This window comes from Cricetulus griseus, chromosome 2 (genome assembly GCF_003668045.3).
Source record: "Cricetulus griseus strain 17A/GY chromosome 2, alternate assembly CriGri-PICRH-1.0, whole genome shotgun sequence".
Classification (NCBI taxonomy): Eukaryota; Metazoa; Chordata; class Mammalia; order Rodentia; family Cricetidae; genus Cricetulus; species Cricetulus griseus.
Window position 1 is genome coordinate 73,982,809 of NC_048595.1, and position 7,149 is coordinate 73,989,957.

Consider the following 7,149-nt stretch of genomic DNA (forward strand, 5'->3'; position numbering starts at 1 on the left):
GATATTCGTTATAGAGAGAAGGCAGGGACCTAGGAAATTAGTTCAAAATTGTTTTCTAGGCCTTTGTGGACATTATACAAAAAAGTTAGAGACACAGGTATTGGAACTTTGATTGTGAAACAGCTAATTTATGAGAATGCTGTTACTGTATGCCAGGTTGTGCTAAGGCCTCACAGGAAGAGGACCTACGTAGGCAAATTCATTAAGAATTTTTCAGATTGTGGAACTAGCTTACACTCAGGGATAAGCAACGGCAGCTGCATTACAGGAACTTCAGTTAATAATATGTTATTCCTACAGAAAAAGGAAGGCATAAGGAGGAAGAAATGCACAGAGCCTTCTAGTGGTTGCTTTGGACATGTTCAAAAAGGGCAACATGTCAGACAGAGTCCCAACAAAAGAGAAAAAAGGGAATCAGGATTGTGCCCAAAATACAGCCACAGATTTTCCAGCAGCCCAGAGGGCAAAAATCAAGCTAAGGCCAAGTTCAGCCATGGCAGTGGCAGAGGTCTAATGGCCCTCAGCCAGTGGCTTGGTGCCACCTCGTGCCAGCCTCTCTGAGACAAAATGGCTGACAGGGCAGCAGAAAGCCTGAAGTTCCTTGGAGTAACTTACAGCCTTTGGAAATGCTGCCATGGCTGATGGCTAGGCAAATGTATTTAATGCTATTGATACAGCCAGACAGAAACTGTTTTTGAGACTTATAGAGAAGATAGGGCAGCATATTTAATCTTAAATCTGTTCAAATTTTGGATGCTCATATTTCAAGGATTGACTATAGCTACTAGGAGAAATTTCAATTAGGGATTTTTCTTTTCAACAAACTAATCATAACCTAAGCAAAAGGAGAAATATGAGATGTATGCAAGTTATGAATAAATGGTGTGGCCACAACTGGATGCGTAATGTGATTGTAAATTTATGAATGCAGATGAGTGGAAATGCCTAAATTGCCTTGGATATGATTAGAGAGATATTTACATTGCCTTGGATATAGTTTAAAAAAATATCAAAATCACTTTAGTCTAAAAGAGCATCTAGTCAGTCAGTCAGTCAGTCAGTCAGTCAATGTTTTAATAGAAAAAATTAATGATTTGAGCCCTAGGAGACAGTCAATGAAAAAGATAGCAAAAGCCTATAAGATTAGCTTAGAAACATGAGGAATCTATGGATGATTCTGTAAAATTTGGCAGATGAGAGGATACAGATCTTCCTAAATTTTTATTGTTAAAAAAGGAAAATCTAGAAAATAAAAGTTGATAGATAATTTTTAAAAACTTTTGTGAAAAGCCTCAGGAGAGAGCCATCCTTTTAGATTCACAGCTTGAATGTGTCTTTGTAAATACAAATTAGGCCAGGTCAGCTAAGATGCAAACGAGGTTTAGCAGCTTTTCAGCTTTGAAGGTAGATTAGAAAAGGCTACTCAGAAATTTTAAGTAAATCTTAAAAATTGTTTGGGACATGTGTTGTATTCTAAAGAAATTAAGGCTTAATAGAAAGCAATTGGAAAAAAAGATAATTTAAAATCTTTAAATGAGTTTTTTAGAAGTTGTTATAAAATATTCAATGATTAAGTACCTTTTGGGGGGTATCTAATGATGATTTAAATCCTTAAGTAAGATTCTAGAAGGAGATAATGATCCAAATGTACCCAGACAGCTAACTAAGAAGGTAGACAAATTCTATAATTAGAGGAGGCAATTCAGCATCATCAGATATATTGACTATGCAAAACCATGGGAAGCTTATGTGCTCCCCACAAAGCATAGTCCAACTTCTGTTCTATGACAGAAGGAACCATTATGGTGGTTATGTCTACCTGTCTCGCCAGCCAAAGTATTAGACCCTTATTTTAAAATAGTACCCTGCATGATGCAGAAATGCCATACAGATTCTAGGAAGTATTAGGAGAGAACCAAATATGATACATGTCCCTTACACCAAGCAACAGTTTAACTGGTTGTTTCAGAACAATGATTCGTGGGTGATTGCCTTTGCTCAGTTTTCAGGAAGAAGTGATAATCAGTTTCTAGCTCATGGACTGTTATGATTTACGCTAATACATCCTTTTATATTTCCAAAAAATGTAAAAAGAAATCCTGTAAAAAATTCTATGTTAGTTTTTACTGATGATTCATCCAATGGGAGATCCGCCTATATTAATGATGAAAAGAAATAGGTGGAGCAGACAGCTCTGGCTTCACCTCAAATAGCCAAATTGCAAGCTATTACACTGGTCTTTCAGCTCCTAGTAAATAATTCATTTAATTTGTACACTGACAATCATTATGTCTTTAAGGCTCTCCAGGTAATAGAGACAGTCCCATGCATAGGGTCTATTGATAGTCAAGTTTTTGAACAAATTCAAAATGCAATTCACCTGAGAAAATTGTCATGTGTTGTGGGTCATATAAGAGCCCACTTGAACCTTCCTGGGCCACTAGCCAAAGGGAACAGATCTGCAGATAAATTAACAAAACTAGTTGTTCTGTCTCAGGTAGAGAGAGCAAGGAAGTCTCATAACTTTCATCATCAGAATAGTGGGAGCTTGAGAAAACAATTTGGCCTAACCAGAAAGACTGCTTGTCAAATCATCAAACAATGTGTAATATGTCCACAATATGGCTATAGATAATTTAGGGGTGAATCCTCGAGGCTTGCTCCCCAACCATTTATGGCAGATGTGACTCATATCACGGAGTTCAGCAGATTGAAATAGGAGCATGTGACAATTGACAGGTTTCTTAATTGCCACTCCACAAACATGAGAAGCCACTAGACATGTTATAAGGCACTGTTTAAGATGTTTTGCTTACATGGGAATGCCAAAATTTATAAAAACAGATAATGGGTCTGGATATACTAGCAAAGCTTTCCAGCAATTTTGTGCTCAATGGAAAATTGATCACAAAACAAGTATTACTTATTATCCCCAAGGACAAGGAATAGTAGAAAAGGCCCATAGTGCCCTAAAAATGCAGCTGAAAAAGATAAAAAGGGGGGAGCTGTGCCCCCAGTTTCCACATGATGCATTAAACCATGCACTGTTTATTTTAAACTTTTTAAATGTGAATGCCAGTGAGCAATCTGATGCAGACAGATTCTGGCATGAAGGAACTTAAGCGAATTTTGCTCAGGTCAAATGGAGAGACGAATAGAGTGGACCAGACCCCCATAATTATTTGGGGTCGAGGGCATGTTTGTGTTTTCTTGAAGGTGGAGAACAAGGCATGTAGGCTGCTGGAGCAGTTGATGAGATGCGTGAAGCAGAGAGGAATTGGAATTGAGGCATTGGGAGACTGTCTGAACCAGCTGGAGTAAAACACTGAACCTGAGTTCCTGAACTTTGAGGGCATCCAACCTACCACTGGAGGAAGAAAGGAGACACACCCAGTTCCAGTTTTGAGATGCTTTCCAGAGTCCCAGCTTCCCTACAGATGGATTACATCCACCTCTCTGAATCCGTGAGTTCTCATCCAGGAGCACACTAAGAACTGTACAACAAACACCTTGCTTTCTTGCCACAAACAGACACACAAAACTGTTTTGCCAGTTTTCCCATTGGAAAAAAAGGACCCATTTAGGACAGTCGGATACTGGCATAAACCAGAGTGGCAAAAGCTCCTTCACAAAGTTTAATCAAGACATTGACACAAGACTCTTTAGTTAACATTCAAAGACTGATATTAACATTCAAAACCTGATGTCAGAACTTCTGACTTTGAGCAAGAAATAGAAAGTTTCAAGGGACATTGAGTCCCAGGCAGGAAATAAAGGAAAAAATGTTTAGAATTGTGAAATTGTTCACACCCCACAGATTGTGAGAAAATCTTATTGTCTTTTGATTGTATTGTAACTCAACCTAATGTATGTTCATGATGAAATTGTTAATGTCTGTAACCTTGATATATGTGTTATGCAAATGTTATAAGAAACTAGAAGCCAGAGTTCATTCTAATAGGAATGTAATGTGTAAATTTGCAAGCCTTAGGACACAAGTAGGTTTTAGGGAGAAAAGTTTAATAAGGTCTGTATCAGAGGCACTAAAGGAATTCCCCTGAAGATTTTAAAGGGCAATTTTAACCTTTATATGTCTCCATGCCACAGGAGAACTTTTGCAGCCTTGAGAGCTCAGGTGCTAACTCCCAGAGGATTCTTTCTGATTCAGGAAGGCTTGGAGCTGGACCATCGCCCATCCCCCACTAACCTTATTTGTTTTACAGAGACTGTTCCCAGCCAGAGACGGGTACAATTTTTCTTGCCTTCAGGGAATCCTAAGACAGAACATGCATGATGGAATGCATGATTCCATGATGGGCACCCCGGGTAGGTTGAAGGGAACCTCCTAAGACAGGCACAGTCATCTGTCCTGATGCAGAAGCACAGGGTTCTTTTTTTATTAATTTAAGAGAGAAGTATTGTAGGGGACCAAAATAGTTCCGTTATGGAATGTTTTGAGGTCCAGCCTCCAGTTTCACTAAACAGGAGCAACCCAGAGCTCTGGCCCACTGTTGTATTGCTAATTCCAGCAAGTCTGCTATCGTATGGAATGCCTCCTAGTTTACATCTCTATGGGCCTAAGCATCTGAATAGGCCTGCACCTGGGCAGAGGTGCTAGGTGGGTGAGTAACATGTGAGGATGGGGAGTTAGGTGCCATCTAGCAGAGAGGAGAAGAGAAGGACAGGAGTGGTCTCCTCGTGGCCATGGAAGCATGGTTAAGAAACAGCCAAAAAGATGGTAAATAAAGAAAAGACTCTAGTTTTACAACATGGAACTGAGAGCTCTCTAAAGATGACAAGATGCCTGTGTTTGGTCTTTATCACCCACTGGGTTGCTAGGAGTTTCCATCCCACACTCCCTCACTCAAGCAGAACCTCATGGTTGTCATGGCTTGGAGCTGAGACTTGCCAGGTCACAACACTATACTCATGTACATGAGACTCAAAGTGTAAGACTAAGTATTTAGAGTAAGGGTAAGGATGTTTTAAAGCAAAACAAAGCACATATATGTATTTCTATTGCCAACAGCAGAGGGAGATTTTGTTCTCATCAAGATCAAACTCTAGTTAAACCTAAAGGGGCCTCAGCAAACATGTAAGATGGAGGAATCTCTGCACTGTCTTGTCCTGTCACACTACATGTTGAAGACAAGGTTTAAGCAGAGGTTTTCATATTTGTCTTCATATTGGAATGATATAGGTATTATAAAAAGTACCAGAACAGAAGATATGTTAAAAGAATGCCAAACAAAATACTCTGGTCCTTGTCCTCATGCAAAGAAAAATCACAAAAAACAGCATGTATGCTGTGTTTGGAGTAATCGAAATAGTATACAGAAGAGTAACAGGAAAACAGAAAGATTCCTGTGGGATGAAAATCCAAAGAATTATTAATCTACATATCTACATGGCCTCCTCTGACCAGAATGGCTCATGGTAATGATAATCTTCTGAGTAAACTGTAAGCTAATGAGAAAATAATGAGTGTCATAGCTTCTTCTGTCTTTAGCATGGCAGAAGCCTGCATCTATATTGGAAGTAAACATTGTTCAAATATTTGCAGAGTAGAGGCTCACATGCTATAATCTCCTATTCCACACTCATTCCACTCTGAAAAGAGATGCATTACTAAAGTGAGTCTCTCCATGGACACTGGTGTTAATCCTATAATGCTGAGAATAAGACCACTCCCATAATTTTAAGCCAAATTTGAAACAAACTTTACTAAATATTGGCCATAACAATGGACACTGGCAAGGTTCATACTTTGGAGTATGGTGCTGAATTACATAAGACAGGGGTTATAAAGGCAAAACCCACAAGGCTATGCATTTCCCACCTTTGTCCAATCAGGGGCAAGTATACATTCTTCCTGTTTATATACATCCCACCTCCATCTGATTAAGTACTTCTGTGCAGTTGAGAAAACCAAATTTATTTACAGAATATAAAACATGTGGCTTGTTATCTTACATGAAGAACATCCTCCAACATTTCAGAAATTTATATGGGCTTGGACAAGTGTAGCTTATAGATTAGAGGTATTTTTATGGATTTCTTAAACACAATAATTTAAACATAACTTTAACCATCACACTAGTAAACATAGCACATCTCCGCTCTTGACAATATGCCATCATTCTCCAATGTTCATACCAATGTATGTGGCACTATGACAGCTGTCTTTTGGTCTATATTCAGCAGAAAATTTGAGAGTTCAACTTCCAGAATCATGTGAAATACTTTCTCCAAGGAAACAAATGTAGATACTGTGGTAGTTTAAATAAAAATGGATCAAGGAGATCTCAATACAGCCAAATGTTAACTGTGAGATATGGTTGTCAGTGATCATGCTTATGAAGATGTACAATTAAGAACAGGCACAGAGAAAAGAAGGAATGCTACAAAATCTAGTGTTGGGGACAACTCATACTTGAACAGATGAGAAGATGAAAGAAAATCTTGATGTGAAAGGAAATAAAGATAATGGTGACCTTAGAGGAAGACCCCACCCATCTAAGCTTCTAATATGTGGAAAAGATTTGCATAAGGAATCTTCTAAAGTAAAGAAAAACTCATTCAACAAAAGCATCTACATCTACGTGACAAAGCTTTTGCAAATGTAATTCAATAAAATTACAGGAGTAAAAGGGTTGTGGAATCTTCCTCTGAAGTAAAGGAGATCCAGAGAGGCCATTGTGTGAAGCTGGAAAAGGAAAGTCTGGATTTTGTTGGTATTTCCAAGATGTTAGGGATGCCAGATCCCTGGGATGTCTACTCAGAGGAACTGCAAAAAGGAAGTGGAACCAGAGAAAATTTTATTGGAGGGAGAAAAGCTGGTCAGAATGGGACATCCAAAGGACTGATCTTGTTTGGGTTCAGTATTTCCTCACTGGGCCTTAATCCTCCATTTTGGAACAATAACATGTTCTGTGCCATTTTATTGAAATACGTAATTTGCTTTTTGACTTTCAGGGGGTTTACAGTTAGGAAATTATCTTGAGTCTCAGAAAAGATTTGGACTTTCAATCAGTCTTAAGACTATCAAAGATTATGGGAACATTTTAAGTTGAATTAAAAGCACTGCAAATTCTGATATGACTAAAAGCAGTTGAGAGCCAGGGAGTGGAATGTTGTTTTAATGAGAAT